Source organism: Somniosus microcephalus, chromosome 22 (assembly GCF_052327205.1).
Source record: "Somniosus microcephalus isolate GS21.2 chromosome 22, FLI_Smic_1.0, whole genome shotgun sequence".
Classification (NCBI taxonomy): domain Eukaryota; kingdom Metazoa; phylum Chordata; class Chondrichthyes; order Squaliformes; family Somniosidae; genus Somniosus; species Somniosus microcephalus.
Genome location: NC_141008.1, coordinates 30,045,526 through 30,069,432, shown reverse-complemented (window position 1 = coordinate 30,069,432; position 23,907 = coordinate 30,045,526). Strand labels below are relative to the sequence as shown.

Below are 23,907 nucleotides of genomic sequence, written 5' to 3'. Positions count from 1 at the left end.
ACCTGGTCTCTGGGACTTTTACAGCCCCGCTCTGCCGCTCGAGATTCCCGCCGACACTGTGAGGCCTTACCTGGTCTCTGGGGCCTTTTATAGCCCCGCTCTGCCGCTCAGGATTCCCGCCGACGCTGTGAGGCCTTACCTGATCTCTGGGACTTTTATAGCCCCGCTCTGCCGCTCAGGATTCCCGCCGACGCTGTGAGGCCTTACCTGGTCTCTGGGGCCTTTTATAGCCCCGCTCTGCCGCTCGAGATTCCCGCCGACGCTGTGAGGCCTTACCTGGTCTCTGGGGACTTTTATAGTTCCATCCTCCAATTGCTTTGCATTTCTGTTCTGCCCATGTTTCTTCCCTTTGTAGGACACAGCATCGACAGCAGCACAGTCACTCATTACAGTCGCATCATTATTAATTTCACTGAAAGTTTTCGCATGCTTCTGAGCTAGCTCACTGGCATGGCATATTTTCACAGCATCCTCCAATGTTAGTTCGGTTTCTCTCAACAAATGTTCCCTGACTTTTTTAACATGAATACCAAACACAATCTGGTCACGAATCATGGATGATTTCAGTACAGAGAAATTACATGTCTGTGCTTTCAGTTTCAGATCGGTTACAAAGCTAGCAAAAGTCTCATTTTGCTGCTGTGTCCGTCAACGGAACACGTACCTCTCATAGGTCTCGTTCTTTTTGGGAGAACAATGTGTATCAAACTTCTTTAGCACATCATCCATTTTTTCTCTGTCCTCCTCTTGATCAAAGACAAACGTATTAAATACCTCTATCGCCTGCGGGCCTGCAACCGTGAGCAGTAATGCTATTTTCCTTGCGTCTGGCATCGTACCGAACCCGATGGTGGCAATGTAGAGTTCGAATTGTTGTTTGAAAGTCCACCAATTGCAGTCGACATTCCCCGTGAGTTTCAAACCCTCCGGTGGCTTCAAATTCTCCATGTCGCGTTTCACAATATTCAGCAGATATTACCAATCCTGGGACCATGTTATGTTCATAAATAAATAGACGTTTTCATTATGAACAGCTAGCTTGAGCTAGTCATTTATTCAGCCATGTGGACAAGTGTACAGGCATCCATCTTGACTACTGCCTTGTGGGTAGCCCTCTACTAAACATACAGCTCCACCTAGTGTACCATTCTAGAATGACATGTTACTGATCATTACACCCCAGGGCATCAAAAGCTTCAGTATATGCATCCAAGGAGGAGATGATGACTCATCCTGGGCCACTTCTGAGGGGGACGATTTAGAATGTCACAGATGCCACATGCTCCATTGCTGCCTTCAATGATAATGGTTCTTTTATGTTATCATACGAGAGCAGTAGACTCTGTCATGACCCCTGCTGTAAGCCGCACATCCAGGGAGATGGACCTCAGTGGCTATTTATAGGTGTGATACTGTTGATTTCATTCTTTTCAGATCAGGATTCATGATATCTGAGCCTGCTGGCTCCTCAACCAAAGGCAGCCATCTCCACAGCCTCTGCCCATCTAACCAACCCGTCTATATCATCCTGTAGCCTGAGGCTTCCCTCCTCGCTATTTACCACTCCACCAATTTTCATGCCCTCTTCTGCTCCCTGCTCCTCTGGGTCCCTTGTGCTCTGTGAAACTCCTGTGCTAACTCTTCATCCCCACTATCTTTCTTCACATGATCTGATGAGTGGAAAAGAGAGCAAGTGACGCAAGGGGTGAAGAGAGCAGTTGTGGTCAGAAGCAAAGGGATCAGTTTTATCATCATCTTCCTCCTCCTCTTTAGAGTCATAGGCCTAGAAATTCGGTGGCGCCCAAGCTCACCTAGGCGCCGGAATTACCGCTGCGATCGGAGCCATTGCGCCCGCCGGAAATTCAGTTTGAGCGCCTCAAGAGGGACGCGGGGCGCTGCTTGAGGCGCCCCGCGTCCCTCTTGGGGCGCTGAAACTGAATATCGCAGCGCAACGTGCCGCAGCGTCACACGCGTGCTGCGGTACTGCAGGCCTTCCTCCCGTTCTTAAGGGGGAGGGGCCTGCACCAACGCGATGACCGATCGCGAGTGCTGGCAAAAGAGCCCGGCACCGGGGAGAAGTGCCGGGCTCTCGGGACACAGCCGCCACTGCCCGGCGGGGGGATCAGGAGACCGGGGACGGAGGTGCTGGCAGGCGGCCACTGAAAAAAATGGCCGCCCCGCACCTCCACCTTAACTTGCGCCACTACCGCCACAGGTAGGCCCCGTGAACCGGGCGCGATTTGCAACCAGCGTTACAGAGGCGGGCGCGACCAAATATCGTGATCGGGGCGGTAGCAGGGCGCTGCGCACACCGATGATGTCATCGGTGGTGGCGCAGCGCTACAGGCTAACGCTGCCATTAGCGCCCCGCTAAATATCGCGGGAGGCATGGCCAATGGCGCTAAAGCCACTGAGTGCCCTCTTTAGGCGCTAACTGGTGGCGCAGCCCACCGAATTTCTAGGCCTTCGAGTCATCGTTATACAGCACAGAAAGAGGCCCTTCGGTCCATCGTGTCCACGCCGGTCATCAAGCCCTGTCTATTCTAATCCCATTTTCCAGCACTTGGTCCGTAGACTTGTATGCTATCGCGTTTCAAGTGCTCATCTAAATGCTTCTTGAATGTTGTGAGGGTTCCTGCCTCTACCACCCTTTCAGGCAGTGAGTTCCAGATTCCAACCACCCTCTGGGTGAAAAAGTTTTTCCTCAAATCCCCTCTAAACCTCCTGCCCCTTACCTTGAAACTATGCCCGCTGGTTATTGACCCCTCTACTAAGGGGAAATGTTCCTTTCTATCTACCCTATCTATGTCCCTCATAATTTTGTACACCTCAATCAGGTCCCCCCCTCAGCCTTCTCTGCTCTAAGGAAAACAACCCTAGCCTGTCCAGTCTCTCTTCATAGCTGAAGCGCTCCAGCCCAGGTAACATCCTGGTGAATCTCCTCTGCACCCTCTCCAATGCAATCACATCCTTCCTATAGTGTGGTGACCAGAACTGCACACAGTATTCCAGCTGTGGCCTAACTAGCATTTTGTACAGCTCCGTCATAACCTCCCTGTTATGTCTCGGCTAATGAAGGCAAGTATCCGATATGCCTTTTTAACCACCTTATCTACCTGTCCTGCTGCCTTCAGGGATCTATGTACATGCAAACCAAGGTCCCTCTGATTCTCTGTCCTTCCTAGGGTCCTACCATTCATTGTGTATTCCCTTACCTTGTTACGTGGTCCAACGTGGACCACTTTCCATACCTTGGGAGCCTACTGTCAACAAGGGCAGACGTCGATGACGAAGTCCAACACCGCCTTCAGTGTGCCAGTGGAGCCTTCGGTCGCCTAAGGAAGAGAGTGTTTGAAGACCAGGACCTCAAACCCGGCACTAAGCTCATGGTCTACAGAGCAGCAGTGATACCCGCCCTGCTGTATGCCTCAGAGACATGTACCATGTACAGCAGGCACCTCAAAGCCCTGGAGAGGTACCACCAACGCTGCCTCCGCAAGATCCTGCACATCCATTGGCAGGATAGGCGCACTGACATCAGTGTTCTCGATCAGGCCAACATCCCCAGCATCGAAGCTTTGACCACGCTCGATCAGCTCCGATGGTAATGTCACATCGTCCGCATGCCCGATACGAGACTCCCAAAACAAGCGCTCTACTCGGAGCTCCGGCATGGCAAGAGAGCCCCAGGTGGGCAGAGAAAACACTTCAAGGACACCCTCAAAGCCTCCTTGAAAAAGTGTAACATCCCCACCGACAGCTGGGAATCCCTGGCCCAAGACCGCACAAAGTGGAGGAGAAGCATCTGGGAAGGCGCCGAGCACCTCAAGTCTCTTCGCCGGGAGCAACTGGAAGCCAAGCGCAGGCAGCACAAGGAGCGCACATCAACCCAAGCACCCTACCCACCCGCCCCTTCAACCACCGTCTGCCCCACCTGTGACAGAGACTGTAGGTCCTGCATTGGACTCATCAGTCACCTGAGAACTCATTTTTAATGTGGAAGCAAGTCATCCTCGGTTCCGAGAGACTGCCTAAGAGAAGAAGAATCCTCCCAAAATGCATCACCTCACACTTTTCAGGGTTAAATTCCATTTGCCACTGTTCTGCCCATCTAACCAACCTGTCTATACCATCCTGTAGCCTGAGGCTTCCTGCCTCGCTATTTACCACTCCACCAATTTTCGTGTCATCTGCAAACTTACTGATCATACCTCCTACATTCATATCTAAATCATTAATGTACACTACAAACAGCAAAGGACCCAGAACCGATCCCTGCGGTACACCACTGGATGCAGGCTTCCAGTCACAAAATCAACCTTCGACCATGACCGTCTGCCTCCTGCCAGTAAGCCAATTTTGGATCCAATGTGCCTTCAATTTCTTCTTATCTGTCTCCCTTGGCCATGACAGATTTGCAAAAGAAAAGCAAGGGAGCAAAGAATGGGTTCGCAATACCCAGAGGGTGTGACGTGATAGGTTCACCAATCCTCTGGACTTTTCTAACTGCTGGGCTCAGTAAATTTCTGTGGCGGGTGCTTGCACTGCTTAACATACACTCACCAACAACTGACTCAGCCCACCAACCTCTGAATTGCTGACAGCCAACGTGCACGCCCGGCAGTTCCATTTCTTCCTCCTCATAAGGAGTGAGCTGCCTGAGGTCAGAGATTCCCCTTCTTCCCTTTGTAGGACAGAAGAGCCCTGTAACATGATGTCATCGGAGCCTGATCTGTATATTTAAAGAAGGACTCTGCTGGCTTCCAGCAAGTGTCCCTCTCACCTGCACAGAAGAGCATGTTAAGATCTGAACTCATGGGAAGATAGCAGGATCGGTGTGAGTAAGTCCCACTTTCAGCCGGCTAGGCAGGGTTAAAATCAGCCCTTCTATTTCTAGAATTCCCTTTATAGCGTCATCAGCAAATGTGACAATCCAAGTACTGATCCCTCTGCAGATAAAGCTAAAGGAAATGTATTTACTGTCCATTCATTATTAACCAGGAACAGTTTATTTGGCAACTTCTCTTTAACTGTACACTCAGGAAAATATGTGCCCAAGTTGCAATGGGCTTCACTACCTGAGGAAGAGTGGTTGCATGTGGAGCGATTCTGACCAGTCCAACACTTGTGTGGCCATGCCCGCCACATTCAAACACCACCTAGCACAATGGAGCTGCAGCTCAGTAAGAAATACATGAGATTATAATGGGCTTCATTTGTTGGACAAACCTACAATCTCAATATAGTAAGGAGTATACAGGAAACTTTCGATTAACTGGCCCCTAAATAACCGGAACGCTCTATCCACCGGCAAAATTCAGGAGTCGGTTCCGTTAACTTTTATTACTTTTATTACCTTTTTAAACTCCATTTGTTGCTGTGCAAGGGTGTGGCTGCAGCTGTTGCTAAGCTACAGAGACGCTTGCAACTTGTGCCGATTGTTTTGAAGCACAGGGTTTGTTGCTTTATACGGAGCTCTGAGCTCCGTATCTTTTACTATAGCGTTCGGTTATCCGGAATTGTTGATGAACCGGCACCACGTCGGTCCCGTCCGTGCTGGATACCAGAAAGTTTCCTGTATATGGCTCCTGGGAGCATACATACTGTAAATAAAACTATTATTGCCTCATTTTATAATATATTGGACAAAGGCACTGACTTGTAAAGTTGTGAACTTTAACAAGTAAAATCAAATAATGCTATTATTCATCTTGTCTCGGCTGTACATTTGTCACACCATCAGGCATTTCTCTTAAACTTGACTAGTCAAAAGTGCACCAAGCTGCTCTATGTGCCAAACACAATTTTGCTGCCTAAATGAAGAGAAGGGCACTTGAATTATGAAATCTGCATTTCGACCAGACACTACTCATGACCGAAGAGGCCAGCCTGAGGGCCACCTGAAATTGGTCTCATCTTAATAACTTGGGCGAGCTGCTGGCACCTGTCGCACCTCCAAAAGCAGCTCCCCATTTTGGTGCCCTCTAATTTGAGCCAGCTACCTCGCCGGTAGAGACCCTCAGGTAAGTCCTGCCTGGGGGGTGAGGGGAAGAGGAGAACGGGAGGGGGGCTGAGCTCGAGCCCTGCTGTTCCTTCCAGCTCCACATTAAGTGTATAAAAGAAAAATGTACTTTTTTGATGGCACCCTCCAGCGATCCCTTTAAGGACCGCTGGTTAGGCTGCATGTCGACCAAATAATCCGGAGTGGAGCAGGCCCGCATCATCAGATGTTAAGAGATTAGGATGTACATTTGAACAAATGCATCAGCACAATTTGCCAGTTCACCATTGACTTTGAAAGAGGCAGATCCTATTGTTAAAGCTGCTGCTCTCACTGTTCTTTTGTCTACAATCTTTCTCTGTGAAAGTGACATGGGTGGACATTTATTTTCAAGGCTCATTCAATAAGATGTATGCAATCCTACATTAGCTTCTGTAACATTTTGAGACTTTTACCTGTTTGGCCTCGTAGGGATTGGGTTAAGGTATGTTACGATTTTGTTATGAAATTAGATTAAATTTATAAAAGGTTAACTCCCAGAGACTGAGAGCTATCTACAGTAGAATGTTGATTAGGACAATTCGATAGAAAACCAGATGAAACAAACATCAAAATCTTGTACTCTTACAAATCACATCGTTTTGACACAATGGGGAGTCATTTAGCACATCCTATAGCAGTTTGCAGCCTTAATGCAGGAATGGTATTCATTCAATTCACCCAACAGGAGGCTCAGTTAAATAGACAATGTAGTTATTGTGAGTTCTCACACCAAGGAGAAACATTTCTCATTGAAGGTGGTAACTTTGACTGACCGCTCCATTGAAAAAGATGTCAGAGTTCAGTCCTTATGTCTCTATGGGGGTGAATTTGGTGCTGCCTGCTAATTAACATGATGGGAGCACACATTCTAGCACGGAAGGCGCTGCTGACTGGCTGTGCACTCAGCGGGAGGCTGAAGTTTGCATCGCTGGAGCAAGGCTAGCTTTACTTAAATGCACTGGAAGAGAAGGATGTGGGACCAGAATGCCAAAGTGCCAGCAGTATCACCCCCAGGACCTGGCTCCAGTGCCCAAAGAAGTTTCATGACCTCAGGTGAGTGGTCAGGTTCAGTGAATGCATCTACAAAATCCATCTCCTGCCAATTGCACCACTAGCCTCACACACTGCTCAATGCACGACACCCCCCCCTCCCCCCCTGCCACATCACTCACCTACCAACAATCTCTACCAACCACGAGGCACGCCTCACATTCATAGCTTCACCTCAACCTCTTGAAGGCGGCAGTGCTGGCCATTCTTGGCAGGGGCATGGCTGAGCCTTTGGCCAGCAGCAGGGGTGAAAGAATACAAGATGCTGGTATCCTCATGTGTTTTCCTCTTTCTCACATCCCACTTCCCTCTCATCCCACAATATCTTCTGATGTACAAGCTGCACATGGTGTAAGCATGCATCTCTTGCTTTACCACCATCCCACCGTCACCACAACCCTACCCTTGAGCCTTCCTTATTTCAGACACCCATGAAATCCAGCCTGCCCAGCCAGTGGTTGACCAAGAACAGGGAGCGGAGAGTGAAGAAGAAACACGGTCACTCGATTTGACACTCCCAGTCACCAGCTCCTCAAGGTTGTCCTGCAAGGCCATCTGCAGTGATCCCCCCTGAAAGTCAGCAGCCTTCCACCAGCCATACTGCAGCCACTGGGGTAGCACTGCATGACACCACTAGGATAGGCAAAGGCAGACGCAAGGTAGTCACTAAGGGAACACACAAGGGTGATTAGTTGATTTTTGGTGCAATATTGGATGCATATACTGATAAAGTTGGATTGGAAAGTTTGCTTTGTAGTGGCTTTTGTTAGATCCGTGGTTCAGTGGATAAATAATCACACGGATACTGTACATTAACAAATAACAGGTCTTTCCTGGAGGAGGGTAATCTCTAGACTGGGGTACAGAGGCATGCGCAAAGCTTATATACCGGTGTGGTCACTGCCGGTACTACAGTATACAGGAGCTGTAAAAAGTAGTTCTGACTTAAAGGCACATACACTACAATTCCTCCCCTTTTAGATTAATAATACCTCCTTAATATTCAAATAACAATTACATTTTTACATGTACATTAAATAACAAAAGTCCATTTATAGATTCAGTCTTTGGGGCGGCTTCCTGACCCTTTCGGGATAGCGCCTTTCCAGAGGTTCTTGTTCTTGGTGCAGAGGCGATTCTGACCCCTTTTCATCGGGTAGTTCATCGGGTTCCACTGCTACTGGGTCTGAAATAGATGCTACCGGTATGTCGGGTTCATCCCCAGGTACTCGAGACATGGGGTTGACGCGTTCCTGTGACGCTAAGATCTGATCGACGTGGCGTCTCGCAATGTTCTCCCCGACATCCACTGTGTACATTAATGGCCCCTGCATTGTGCATATCGTTCCGGGTTGCCATTTCTCTGTTCGATAGTCACGGGCCAAGACTGGTTGTCCTACATTGAAGCTCCTTGTCAGCTTCTCATTGATGTGATGGAATTGTTTGGCCTCAACATTTCTTCGCACATTTGGTCTGAGCAAGTCCAGACGAGATCTCAACCTTCGGTTAAAGAACATCGTGGCCGGGGTCTGGTTGGTAACTGCATGTGTCGCATTTCGGTAGGCTAATAAGAAATTGTCCATCTTATGCTGTAGTGGAATTTCCTCATCGCACATGGCCTTTATCGCCTTCTTAAAGGTTTGCACGAACCTCTCAGCCAATCCATTGGCTGGATGATACGGGGCGGATGTGTAATGCCTTACCCCATTCCTTTTCATGAATTTTTGGAACTCGTCGGACACAAACTGTGGTCCATTATCAGAGCAGATCTGCTCTGGCAAACCGTTTCTGGCAAATATGGTCCGTAGGACTGCAATCATTTTCTCTGTAGTGGTTGAAGACATCTTTATCACCTCAGGCCACTTTGAATGAGCATCCACTGCTATTAAGAACATTGAGTCCATGAATGGACCAGCGAAGTCAATGTGCACCCGTTGCCATGGAGAGGAGGGCCACTCCCATGGGTGTAGAGGGGCATGTGGTGGTGCATTTTGGACCTTCTGGCATCCTAAGCAGCTCTTAGTTAGGTCTTCGATTTGTTGACCGATTCCCGGCCACCACACATAAGCCCTAGCAAGGCTTTTCATTTTCACTCCCCCCAGATGACCTTCATGTAGCTCATTTAGCACTCTCTCCCTTAACTTGGGTGGAATCACCACTCTGGATCCACACATCACTGTCCCCTGGCATACTGACAGCTGTTCTCTTCTGGATGAGAATGCTGGCAACAGTGAGTTGCCATGTGTTGGCCATCCCCTCACCGTCAATTCATATACCCGTGACAGCGTCGGATCATTGCGGGTCTCCCTCTCTATATCCGCGTTTGTTACTGGCAATCGTTCAATTATCGATGAATAAAATATCTCGATAGGGTCCACTGCTGGTGCTTCCTCCACAGTAGGCAGTGGCAGGCGCGATAGCCCATCAGCGTTCCCATGCTGTTTCGTGCCTTTATATTCTATTTCATATTGATTCGCCCCTAGAAACAGGGACCATCTTTGTAACCGCTGTGCAGTCATTACTGGCACGCCCTTCTTAGGATTAAAGATGGAGACAAGTGGCTGGTGGTCAGTCAGCAAGGTGAACTTCTGCCCATGCAGATAGTGGTTGAATTTTTTTACTCCCCATACTAGGCTGAGGGCCTCCCTGTCAATCTGGGCGTAGTTGCACTCGGCTGAGGTTAGTGACCGAGACGCAAAGGCTACTGGCCTCTCCAACCCGTCTGGGAATTTGTGCGACAGCACCACTCCAATGCCGTAGGGTGATGCATCACATGCCAAACGAATTGGTAGTGCTGGGTTGAAATCGGCCAACACCTCTTTTGATGTGATCAATTCTTTACACTTCTGGAAAGCTCATCTACGTTCGTCAACCCACTTCCATGGTACCCCTGTTTGCAGTAGGGTGTTCAGCGGGTGTAATACTGTAGACAAATTTGGTAAGAACTTGTGGTAATAGTTTACCAGCCCGAGGAACGACCTCAGTTGTGACACATTTTCCGGTGCTGTAGCCTTGACTACTGCCTCAATCTTGTCAGGGGACTTATGTAACCCCTCTTCATTGATAACGTGGCCGCAATACAAGATCCGTTTCTGGAAAAACTCGCACTTGTGGCGATTAGCTCGTAGCCCATACTCCTTTAATCTGGCGAGCACCTTCTCCAAGTTAGCGAGATGATCACCGTCATTTTCGCCCGTGACCAAGATGTCGTCCAAATAACACTGGGTCCCTGGAATCCCTTGCAGGACCTGATCCATCGCCCTTTGCCAGATAGCCGGAGCCGAGGCTACTCCAAACACCAGCCGGTTGTATTGATAGAGACCTTTATGAGTGTTGATCGTAAGGTAATGTTTCGAAGCTTCTTCTACCTCTATTTGCAAGTACGCCTGGGCTAGATCAATTTTGGTGAAGTGTTTACCACCAGATAGCGAGGCGAAAATATCCTCAACTCGTGGAAGCGGATATTGCACCGTGTGAAGGACTGGGTTCACTGTCACCTTAAAATCCCCACAGATGCGGGCCTTCTTTGGTTCCCCAGGTGTATTACTCAACGACCTCTTCATTACAGGAACGATGGGTGTAGCCCACTCGCTCCAGTCCACTTTGGACAGTACTCCTGAACGTTCCAACCCTTCCAGCTCTGCTTCAACCGCTGGTCTGATCGCATAAGGCACTGGTCTGGCCTTCAGAAACTTTGGGCTTGCATTTTCGTCTATTTTAATTGTTGCTGTTATTCCTTTTAGTGTTCCTAGTCCCTCCTGGAACACTTCTTTTGCGTCAGTTAGCATTTTTGACAGTCGTCCAGGTGTGACGTCGTCATCCTTTTAGGCCTCAACCTTCAGTGCCTGTATGGAATGCCAATCTAATTGTATCTTCCGGATCCATTCACGTCCTAGCAGTGGTGGTCCTCCATTTGGCAATACATATATATCCATTTTAGGTATTTCCTGGCCTTTATATGTCACTTTCACCCTTATTTTTCCTTTGGGGTAGACTTTTTGCCCCGTATACGTCTTCAAGACAATCTCTGTAGCTTTCAAGGGTATGTGTGAAAATAGCCGCTTATAGTCTCTTTGATTTATGACTGTTAGAGCTGACCCTGTGTCCAATTCCATTTCCACTTGGACTCCGTCTATCTTGAGTGTAACCCAGATAGTCTGGTGATCCTCCATTTCGGTTACCTTATGTAGTTTCAGACAACCCAGCTCCTTGCTTTCGGAGTCTGTGTCACTTTTCTGTTCGTCTGAACCACTTTCCATCACCTGGCGTACCTTTTTGTACTTCTACTGTGGAGATTTCTTACTGTTGGTTTTCTTCCCAGACCTGCAGACTCTTGCTATGTGTCCTGCTTTCCCACACTGTCTGCACACTTGGTCCTTGAACCAACAATCTTTCTGGTCATGTGTTGTTCTGCCGCAGCGATAGCACTTCCCTGTTCCATAGGTCATTTCGTTGGTGCCATATTCTTGCGGTCTCCGTTGTATCTCTGCAGCGCCCCTTGCGGCTGCTTCGTGTGATACTGCCATACTGAAAGCTTTGTCCAGCGTAAGGTCCTTTTCTGATAGAAGCCGTTTCTGGGTTCCTTCACTTTGTAGCCCACACACAAACTTGTCCCTTAACGTGTCTGCTAGTCCCGCTCCAAACTGGCAGTATTTCGATAGCTTGCGCAGTTCCGTTAGGTACTCAGCATTGCTTTCGTCTTTGTGTTGGTTCCTTTTATGGAACTTAAATCGTTCTGCTATCAGCAGTGGTGTGGGGTTTAAGTGGTCCTGTAGGATTTCTACTATGCTTTCAAAATTCTTGTTTACTGGCTTCTCTGGGGTTATTAGATTTCGCAGTAACCCATAAGTTTTTGCACCCATGGAATTTAACAGAACCAGTGCTTTATTAGCATCTGGCACTTCATTCGCCCTGCAGTACACCTCAATACGTTCCACATATGTCGCCCAATCTTCGACTTCATTGTCGAACGTAGAGATACTGCCACTCTTCGGCATCCTTGGTTGTGCATTAACTATCACCAATGGCGCCTCCCGCGCTTCCTCTTCTTCTCCGCTGGCACAAAATGGCGTCTTCCGCGCTTTCCTTCCTTCCCGCGCTCGCCCTTCTTCTCCGCTGCGGCTTCGCAAAATGGCATCTCCCGCGCTCTTCCTTCTCCGCTGCTCAATGGCGCCTCCCGCGCTCTCCCTGCTTCTCCACGGCTCAATGGCGTCTCCCGCGCTCTCCCTGCTTCTCCGCGGCTCAATGGCGTCTCCCCTTGCTTCGCCCCGCAGACCCTGATCAGCCCGTGATCCCTGGCTGTGCTCTGCGCGTTCTTCTCTTGATATTTGTCGACGCCGCTCAGTCTAGAACCCGGCTGTTTCTTACCCTCTCTCTCTCCGGTTTGCAGTATTTTTCCTCGACACTGCTCGGTGTTAAACCCCCGGCTGCACCCTGTGCTCTTCACCCTCTTTCTTACCCCGTCGACCCTGCTCGGCTCTCTCTCTGCCGTCGGTCGGCTCCAGCCGTTGCTGCTCGGGAAGGGTCTGCTCTGGACCTGTCGTCGGTCTCTTACTGCTCGTTGTGGCTGGGGAACCCAGCCCGGCTCTCCACAGCCTCCCCAGCGAAGTTGAATCGCTGCCTGACTGCTGGGCGGTTGCTCATGGTCGACGCCCGTGTTCCTGGCCTCGAGAATTTCTTTTTTTTTATGTTGCAGGTAGATTCGAATCGACACTCGTCACCACTGTTAGATCCGTGGTTCAGTGGATAAATAATCACACGGATACTGTACATTAACAAATAACAGGTCTTTACTGGAGGAGGGTAATCTCTAGACTGGGGTACAGAGACATGCGCAAAGCTTATATACTGGTGTGGTCACTGCCGGTACTACAGTATACAGGAGCTGTAAAAAGTAGTTCTGACTTAAAGGCACATACACTACAGCTTTTATTTCAGCATTGTGGCCAAGAGGACGCTGTGATGGTCAGTAACAGTGGGAAGGTAAGGTGTGGGACAAATGTTGAAAGGGGAATTAGGGTTGTGTTCACTGGTACTGCAGGTGAATGATTTGACCCCAGATATCCCAACCATAAAGGGGCTGGCTGGGTTGCCTCCTTCCTTCTGCTTTTTCCTCTTCTGCTTTTTCCTATTCTACTGCTTCCTCTTCTGCTTCCTCCTGCTTCTGTAAGCAGCTTGTCCCCTTTTCTACCTTTGCTCCATCTCCATGTGATTCTGCAGCCCAAAGGGGACTGCAACTTGAGCCCCCAGGACTGAGTGCAAGTTCTTCTCAGAGGCCTTCCTTTAACAGCCAAAACATTGCAAACGTCCATCAGCACTCCCTGCCGTCCCTGCACACTTTAACAACTTTTTTAATGTATTGCACCAAGCCACTACTCAAATAAAATGTTAAAAAAAAGTCCAAAAGCAAAAATCTAAACTTACCTGAAAGTTGTGTGTCCCTTTAAGAAACGCTGTCAATACTCTGGTGTACTACTGCACGCGCGTTCTTCTGTGAGTAGTTTGGAGAGGGCGATATTAAGAGCGGCGACTTCGAAAATCACAGATTGTGCGTCAATTCGGGCGTAGCACGCCAATTGACTTAACGATCTGCATCATTTAAATATGTGCGACAAGCACAGGCAATGGCAACGCTGCTGACCTGCTCAAAATGGTGGCCGCTGTGTTCCGTGCCGTAAGTGAGGCGGCCACCATTTTTTCTGCCAAACCGGCCTTAATGGCCGCGTTAAAAGTCCCAATTTTGCAGCCTATCTCTCTTTGGAGAAGTCAGTCTAGGGCAGTTTGAGCCAGGTGCAATTATAAAGAGACAAGCTCAGGTTTACAGGAAGTGTAGCAATGGAATATGGAGAGTGTTACAGTGAGGGGCATGAGGTATATTGGAGATTGATACAAGGAGAAGTGCAGATTATATCAGTGTTAAATTAAGAGATGTGGTAACAGAGAGAGTGGATGAGGGCAGTGCAGTTAATGTTGTGTATATAGACTTTCAAAAGGCATTTGATAAAGTACGGTACAACATATTAGGCTTGTTAGCAAAATTGAAGCCCATGGGATAAAAGGGGCAGTAGCAGCATGGATACAAAATTGGCTATGGAATAGAAAACAGAGAGTTGAGGTGAATGGCTATTTTTTGGACTGGAGGGAGGTATACAGTGGTGTTCCCCAGGGTTCAGTTCTAGGACCACTGCTGTTTCTGATAGACATTAATGACCTGGACTTGGGGGTATTGGGCTCAATTTCTAAATTTGCAGATGACACAAAATTTGGAAGTGCTGTAAAGAGTGAGGAAGATAGTAATAGACTTCAAGAGGGCATAGAGAGGCTGGTGGAGTGGGTGGGGGGGGCACATGACAGATGAAATTCAATGCAAAAAACTGTGAGGTGATATATTTTGGTAGGAAGAATGAGGAGGGACAATACAAGCTAAATGGTACAATTTTAAAAAGGGTGCAAGAACAGAGAGACCTGGGGTGTTTTTTCACAAATCTTTGAAGGTGGCAGGATAGGTTAACAAAGCAGTTAATAAAGCACATGGGATCCTGGGCTTTATAAATAGAGGCATAGGGCTGGATTTTGCCGTTGGGGTTGGGCTGGGGCGTGTCAGGTGGTTTTCGTGTCAGGACCCCGACTCCGATGTGAAGTGGGAAAAAAGTGCGATTTTCCCCTAATTGGGCACTTGATTTCCAGTATGTGGGGACCCTGGCCCAATTAGTCTTTCCATCCTGAAAGTCATCTCCGATGACATCATCAGTGCTGCTGGATTTAAGGCCTGCAAGCAGCCTTCTTCTGGAGACTGGAAACGCTTTGGACATTGTATGAAGGACTTCATTTACTGACCATGTCCACCAGCAAGCAAAAGTGTGCACCTCGCTTTGATGAGCCCTCCCTCCAAGCTCTGGTGCAGGGAGCAAGATCTAATAAGGAGGTGCTCTTCCCTTCCTCAGGGAGAAAAAAGCCACCACAACAGACTAAAGCTGTGTGGCTGCAAGTGGCCCAGGAGATCAATGCCATCTCTATGTGCCACAGCACCTGGCTGCAGTGCAGGAAGAGGTTTCATGACCTTCTCCGCACATGAAAAGTGAGTATGATTTTCTCATCACCCTCAATCTCATCCCCATCGCCTCTCCTCACCAGCACTCTGCTTTGCCAACCTCTTCCTCCACATCCCACTTGACACTGACATCCCTGCACCCTTACCCATTCCCTCTCTCTCTCTGGTCACATTCACTTAACTATTTGACCATGCAGCCCTCACACTCTCTATCACCGTGACGCAATGACAACAACTTACAACACACAGGGAGGGCCCTTTGTCCCCTTCTAAGCATCTATGCTATGGATTCTCTACACTCACTCCTTCATTCTCACTCAAACTCCACTTATGTCCCTCATTGCAGGAAAAGAGAGCCCACAATAAGAGGGAAAGAGCGAGGACAGGAGGAGGGCCACCCTCAGTAGCCCAGCTCACCACCTCGGAGGAGGCAGCCCTGGAAATTGCCGGGATCGAGGAGGATTCCCAAGTGGGGGACGGACACGCGGGCACATCACAGCAAATTGGTGACAGAATAGTTTGGCATCTCTCTCATTGACATTGCATGAGTGACTGATAATGATTCTGATGCTCTAACAGATTGACTTGTGATCATCTGCACTATTGAAGGTGCATGCAACCTTTACCTCACATCTCTAACTCTTTCCTTTACTCCCCCACAGGACCATTGAGAGCCCGCATCCCCACTGTCTAGGAGGAAGAGCCTGAGCTTCCAGACTCCTCAGAGGAAGCTGCAACCTCTGAGGGCGCTCCGTCAGCAGAATTAAGCGCACCCTGCACCAGCGCAGACACTCACACCTCGGTGGGACCTTCGGGACATAGAGTAGAGTTGTCACTTGGTGTATCACAGCTCACAAGTGAGCATCAGCAGATGGTGGAGACAGGGACAACAGTGGAGAGTCCTCGTAGCAGTGGAGAGGACGCTCCCAGCTCAGCTCCGCTGCATGCTGACCCTGTGCCTCCGGGTCCATCCAGAAGGAGAGCAGTGCTGGGACTCCAGGAACAGGTGTAGGAGTCTCTGGCAAGTTTTGTCGCCAGGGTCGCTGCGAGTGTGGAGTGAATGCAGGAGTCCATTGCTAACATGAGCCTTTGTGGAGGTGTTGGCGCATCAACGCATTACAATGGAAAGGATGGCAACCTCCTTGGAAAGGATGGCTACCTCCATGGTAAGGTTGGCTACCATAGAGGAGAGGATGGCTACGGTAGAGGAGAGGATGGCTACGTCCATGGAGGAGCTTAGTCGCCAGGGTATGGAAAACATGGTAATTGTTCAGAATAGACTGACATCTCTTGAGGCGCGATGGTCAGCTATTGAGCAAACAAACCAGACCTTCATGCAAGTCCTCTGGAGCAGGACTTCCAGTGCAGAAACGGGTCCTTATGGTCCCCTGCAGTGCAGCAAGGTGCTGTCCAGCCACTTGCTAGCTCTGAATTGGGGCTGACCCATGAGAGGGATGTTGGTGGCATACAACAAGGAAGTGGGGGCTCCTCTCCAAGTGCTCACACGACCATGCCACTGCAGAGCCCTCAGTCAAAGCCCCACCAGAGTCCCCACCCAACTGAGATCAGCGTCTCAACCCCTGCACAGCCACAGGAGCAGCAGACTGTTGCCAAGCCCTCAAAGGTTCGCAACCCCAGAGGATGCCCGGCAAAGGTGTCTAGACAGGAGCAGCAAGGAAGTGAGCAAGGGGCCTCCACATCTGCTGAAGCCACAGGGGAAGCACCACGTAGGAGCACGCGTAAGAGGAAGATAATGCACATGTAGTCACAAGGGTAGTCGGGTGTAATGTTGTGTTTAATTTTGAAAAGCCATTAGTTGCTTAGTGTCATAAAAAATTCTGATGGCAAACTGTTGCAGGTGTGGCATGTGTCATTTTGCTAAAGGGACTTCCACATTGAGGGCTTATGGCGACTTGCAATTGTCAGTATGGTGGTCAGAGTGATAGGAATCCGCAGGTTCTTGGCCATTGTCGATGGTCTGATAAGAAGGTGCGAGGCAAAAGTGTTTGATTGTGCAGGCTAAGCAAATCTGGCCAAGATGAGTGCGTCCATTGCATCCCGGGCAGCAATGTGGTCGCGCGCTGGCGCCTTCTGGCCTGTGCAGCTTCAGGTGGGTGAGCAGCAGCTTGCCACTCCTGCTGTTGCTGCTGCTGTTGGTGGTGCTGTTGTTCATGGTTCTGCTGCTGCCATGGCTGATCTTCATCTGAATCTGATGTCCAGGAGGAAAGGAAATAAATGGTTCCCATGCTTCTGGTAGATGCCTCAGCTGAGGAAGCGCTCAGTCAAGGTGGCGAGAGAGGTTTCCCAGGAGGTCACACTGGAGATGGGTGTCAGGCTCCAAACTTCCACAACAATGGGTATGCCTGCTAAAAGTTCCCCCAGACCTGAGACAAGAAAGTTCTGCCACCTGCAAATGATGATTGCTGAAAACTCCTTTTTAATGGTGGAGCTGCAGCTGTTAGTAAGAAGTCCACTTGTGAGGCCACCAGGATTCACTGGCATGTTCCAGAGGAGACCTGCAGGACGTGGGAAAAGTGGTAAAATCAGAAAGGCCTCTCAAAATGGGATTATAGAGGCAATTAAGCAGTTGTTAAGGGCCTGGAAACGGGGTCAGAAAACACGCATTTGGGAAAATTGCTCGGAGGCAGGATGGAGGCGGGATCGATCTCGCCCGCCATTTTTTGCAATTTTACCACCTCACACACCTCCAATCTCGCCTCCTCGGGCCTGGCAAAATCGAGCCCATAGAGTACAGAAGTCAGGAAGTTATGCTAAACCTACAGGAAACTTTCAATTTACCGGCACCTAAATAACCGGAAATCTCGGTTAACCGACAAAATTCAGGAGTAGGTTCATACTTCATATTACTTGCCTTCCTCCATCTGTTGCTGTGCAAGGGTGTGGCTGCAGCTGTTGCTAAGCTACAGCGACACTTGTAACTTGTGGCCATTGTTCTGAACCTGTTGCTAAGCAACAGGGTTTGTTGCTTTATACGGAGCTCTCAACTCTCGTATCTTTTACTATAGCGCTCGGTGATCCGGAATTTTTGATGAACCGGCACCACGTCGGTCCCATCGATGCCGGATAAAAAAAAGTTTCCTGTATATAAAACACTAGTTCAGCTGCAGTATTGTGTCCAATTCTGGGTACCACACTTTAGGAAGGACATGAAGGCTTTGGAGAGGGTACAGAAGAGATTTACTAGAATGGTACCCGGAATGATGGATTACAGTTACATGGATAGACTGGAGAAGCTGTGGTTGTTCTCCTTAGAGCAGAGAAGGCTAAGAGGAGATTTGATAGAGGTGTTTAAAATCTTTATTTAGATAGAGTAAATAAAGAGAAACTGTTTCCAATGGCTGAAGGGTCGAGGGCACAGATTTAAGGTGATTGGCAAAAGAACCAGAGGCGACATGAGGAAAAAAAAATTTACGCAACGTGTGTTTAGGATTTGATATGCACTGCCTGATAGGGTGGTGGAAACAGATTCAATAGTAGCTTTCAAAAGGGATTTGGATAAATACTTAAAGGATAAAAAATTGCAGAGATGTGGCAAAAGAGCATGGAGTGGGACTAACTGGATTGCTCTTCGAAAGAGCCGCCAAATGGCCTCCTTCTGTGTTGTACTATTCTGTGATTCTATGATTCTATACCGGTGTTACAGTGAACGTTGAGTATATCAGCATATTACAATGAAGGGTATGGGTATATTAGAGTATAATAGTAAGAATGTGGAGTACTTCAGAGAATGTTACAGTGAGGGTATGTCAGAGAGTGTTACAGTGAAGGTATAGGATACCTCAGAGTGATACACTGATGAGTGTGGGTATACCAGAGAATATTAGAATGAGGGGTGTGGAATATATCAGAGAGTATTATAGCGAAGGGTGTGGAATATACCAAAGAGTGTTACACTGAGAGATGTGGATATATCACAGTGTAGAATCCATACCAAAACACACATGCAAAATTATGAGAAGCTGTAAGATCCTGTCCTCAGGGCTTTGAACAAACAATGGTCAGCTTCCAAGAGAACATAATTGGAACAATATGTCTAAGAACCCAAATCCTCAGTAATGTTCACATGTGAAACGGAGACATTTTTCAAGGACAAAGTATTATGTTGTCCTATTCTTTCATTTTTTTCAGATTTACTCCAAAAGGGAAAAAAATTTTGGCCAACCAACTCCTTGGTATAGCCAAGAAAGCCTGAAACATTCTGTACACTAGATATTTGCAATCTCTGTGGCCCAGTTCAGTAATTACACAACTTCATTTAATTTTTCAGCTTTAAGAAGTCTGTCTCCCATGGCAGTCTGGCTTTATATAGTTGAGTCATGTTGCTGCCCGTGGCCGACCTTGATGCTATGTCACTTGGCTATGTTGCTATTTTCTAGGGCAGCAACATTTAGTGGGGAACCAGGTAACTCCTGGCTGGATCTAAAAGCACTCTGAATTCACCAAGTTGAGCTTGATGGCTGGATAATCAAACTTATCAATTTGATATACAATGGCCTGGATTTTGCAGTCAACGGTGAAGGAACGGTGCTTACCGTTCAACAACAACAACAAATTATATTTATATAGCACCTTTAATGTAGTCAAATGTTCCAAGGTGCTTCATAGGAGTATTATATGACATAAATTTGACACCGAGCAACATGAGAAATTAGGGCAGATGACAAAAAGCTTGGTCAAAGAGGTAGGTTTTAAGGAGCTTCTTAAAGGAGGAAAGAGAGGTAGAGAGGTTTAGGGAGGGAATTCCAGAGCTTAGGGCCTAGGCAACAGAAGGCACGGCCACCAACGGTTGAGCGATTATAATCAGGGCTGCTCAAGATGGCAGAATTAGAGGAGCGCAGATATTTCGGGGGGTTGTAAGGCTAGAGGAGATTACTAAGATAGGGAAGGGTGAGGCCATGAAGGGATTTGAAAACAAGGATGAGAATTTTGAAATCGATGCATTGCTTAACTAGGAGCCAATGTAGGTCAGTGAGCACAGGGGTTATGGGTGAACGGGACTTGATGCGAGTTAGGACACAGGCAGCCGAGTTTTGGATGACCTCAAGTTTACGTAGGGTAAAACATGAGAAGCCAGCCAGGAATGCGTTGGAATAGTCAAGTCTAGAGGTAACAAAGGCATGGATGAGGGTTTCAGCAGCGGATGAGCTGAGGCAGGGGCAGAGATGGGCGATGTTATGGAGATGGAAATAGGCGGTCTTAGTTATGCCGCGGATATGTTCATTACGCTTACAGCTGTCCACAGACTAGTCGCGGGCTTTTGAGCAGCAACTTGCAGTATTTAGAGATCCTTTTCAGTGTGACGCCCTCTACAGTGAATCTGTGGCGTGAGCAGGACAAGCAACAGCGTGTTATCTTCAACCAATTAGATTGAAGAATTCTCACCAGGAAGTACAGATTAGAATATTAAAGTCAATGTAAAATCATGTACAGAAAGCGAAAGAAAGAGAGGAAAAGAAAGATGGGATTAAGAGAGAGATAAATGAGACAGAAAAAGTTTTTTTTAATTATTTTAATTTTTAATTTTTTAAAGAATCTCCAGCAATAATTAAATTCCGAAAGAATGAGACTCCACGCTTGTAAAAATTACATTTTCATGGCCAGAGAGTTTGTTTGGCAATAATTAAGACTTATCACTGTGTTAAAAATTCACTTACACTTGAATGGACAAACTCTAACCTTTTCTGGCGAGTTTAGAGGGTATCTAATGGGTAAGTACCGCAACCTCACACCCTTCATCTACTTTAATGTCAGATCTATCGGCGAGGTACCGGTGTAGCGAAGCTTGTGGGACAGCAGGGGAAATCGGACAGCAACTTCTGGATTTATTTGTTTAACTGCGCATGTGCGGACGCCAGAAGCTGCTATCTGATGTATTCCACAATAATGGTGAGCGCTGATAGTCTTACCATTATTTCTATTGCAAATTCTGGGCCAATGGATTCTCTTTCATTTGTTTATTCCTTCACATACTTTAGGAAAATTCAGTACCTTAATGAGAATGGCCATCTTTCCTTTTCTGGTTCGTTTTACGATAGCCTGGAAAAACACAATAAATTAGTTCCTGCCCCAATACTATATGAGAGCAATCATCTCAGACTAATCCTCAGGGCACTTTTTTTGTAATGACAATACTATTTCCACTGTCTCACTGTTCTTGTTTAATTGATTGCTGATTCTGTATGCCAACTTTTGTTGATTGGCACCCACCTTGGGTTTCCAGTTCTACATACACTGCTGTGGGGCTATTCCAACATCTGATGGTCTTCACCGGTGGCTTTGCTACCTTCTATCTTGGCATAAGTTTGAACACATCACATTCAAGCACCAAGCCTTTAGAATTATATCTTCAATTTAAATCTACACTCTAGGTTACAGAATGATTTGCCTGACATAGAGTGGCATTGAACTGACACAAAAGCATCAGTTTAGGTTGGTTTCATGTTGTCTTGCATGGCTGAAAAGAAAGAACTTGCCTTATATAGTGCCTTTTACATCCTCAGGATGTCCCAAAGTGCTTTTCATGTGTAGTCATTGAGGTGAATATCCGTGGGGCATCTCCTGCTTTCTGGCATAACACTCGCTGAGGAACTGTGGAAACGCTAGTAAAACACTCAGGCATTTTGGAGCCTACTTTAATTCTGCTTTTCAAGCCAAAAATAATTTATCCTGGATAGGTTACAGATATTTTAATATGAAAATAAACATAATTCCTTTAATTGGGAATCGAATTCCAAGTACATCAGGGTATAAATTTGTCCTTGTTGCACCCTTTTTATAGGTGTAAAATGGGTGCAAAAGGGACCAATTTCGGAGTGCAATGTCCTGCACTCCAAAAACGCCTGAAAACTGTCAGACCCAAAGTTCGGTCAGGCCATTTTTCTGGCATCCGGGGCAGCCGCCTAAAACAGGTATTAAGCCCTCACTAGCATAAGGACCTTTACAATAAATTGGGCTGCCCTGAGCAAAGAAGGCCTTGGATTTTTGGAGCACGGATACAGTAGTCAGCTACAAGGTGTAATGCAGCAATTCACCAAAGTTTCTTCAACAGAACCTCCCAAACCCGTGACCTCTACCACCTAGAAGGACATGGGCAGCAGGAGCATGGGAACACCATCACCTCCAAGTTCCCCTCCAAATCACACACCATCCTGACTTGAAAATATATCACCGTTCCTTCATTGTCGCTGGGTCAAAATCCTGGATCTCCCTCCCTAACAGCACTGTGGGAGTACCTTCACCACACGGACTGCAGCGGTTCAAGAAGGCAGCTCACCTCCACCTTCTCAAGGGCAATTAGGGATGGGCAATAAATGCTGGCCTTGCCAGCGACGCCCACATCCCGTGAATGAATAAATAAAATTACAGGCATGGACCAATGACCCAATTCCACAATTTGAGACAGGCTCTACGTCTTTGGCAATCGGTGGCCAGGAATCCTTTTCCACTGCACTTCCGGCAACAGAGTAGGGGCCCCAGAATTTCATAGAATCATAAAATAGCACAGCACAGAATGAGGCCTTTTAGCCCATCGAGTCTGCACCGGCTCTTTCGAAGAGCAATCCTGTTAGTCCTACTCCCCTGTTCTTTCTCCATATCCCGATTTTTTCTCCTTCAAGTATTTATCCATTTCCCTTTTGAAAGCGACTATTGAATCTGTTTCCACCATCCTATCAGGCAGTGCATTCCAAATTCTAACCACTCATTGTGTAAAAAAGTTTTTCCTCATGTCGCCTCTGGTTCTTTTTGCCAATCACCTTAAATCTGTGCCCTCTGATTATCGACTTTCAGCCTTTGGAAACAGTTTCTCTTCTTTCACTCTATCTCTTTCTCCTTATGTGGCTTGGTGTCAAATTTTTTGTCTTTTAATACTCCTGTGAAGCGCCTTGGGACGTTTTACTATGTTAAAGGCACTATATAAATACAAGTTGTTGTTATCTAAATCCTTCATGATTTTAAAAACTTCAATCAAATCTCCTCTTAGCTTCTCTGCTCCAAGGAGAACAACCCCAGCTTCTCAACGCTGTCTGCATAACTGTAATTCCTCATCTCTGAAACCATTCTAGTAAATCTCTTCTGTACCCTCTCCAAAGCCTTCACGTCCTTCCTAAAGTATGGTGTCCTGAATTGGACACAATACTCCAGCTGGAGCTGGACTAGTGTTTGGGCTCAATTTTGCCATTGGGGTCGAGCTGGGGCGTGTCAGGTGGTTTTCATGTCAGGACCCCGACTCCGATGTGAAGTGGGAAAAAAGTGCGATTTTCCCCTAATTGGGCACTTGATTTCCAGCGTGTGGGAACCCCTGGCCCAATTAGGCTTTCCATCCTGAAAGTCGCCGCCGATGATGTCACCAGTGCTGCTGGATTTAAGGCCTGCAAGCAGCCTTGCTTCTTCTGGAGACTGGAAACGCTTTGGACATTGTATGAAGGACTTCATTTACCGACCATGTCCACCAGCAAGCAAAAGTGTGCACCTCGCTTTGATGAGCCCTCCCTCCAAGCTCTGGTGCAGGGAGCAAGGTCTAATAAGGAGGTGCTCCTCCCTTCCTCAGGGAGAAAAAAGCCACCACAACAGACTAAAGCTGTGTGGCTGCAAGTGGCCCAGGAGGTCAATGCCATCTCTATGTGCTGCAGAACCTGGCTGCAGTGCAGGAAGAGGTTTCATGACCTTCTCCGCACATGAAAAGTGAGTATGACTTTCTCATCACCCTCAATCTCATCCCCATCACCTCTCCTCACCAGCACTC

The 23,907-nt window shown here is 47.6% G+C and overlaps 1 long non-coding RNA gene across 1 annotated transcript in view; it reads right to left on the bottom strand.

Moving 5' to 3' along the window:
- LOC147102132 (uncharacterized) overlaps positions 1-23,907 on the bottom strand; it is a 199,069-nt gene that overhangs the window by 21,899 nt on the left and 153,263 nt on the right. The window contains exon 2 of the long non-coding RNA XR_015073212.1: positions 21,153-21,200. This is a non-coding gene — a long non-coding RNA (uncharacterized LOC147102132). The remainder of the gene's footprint in view (positions 1-21,152; positions 21,201-23,907) is intronic.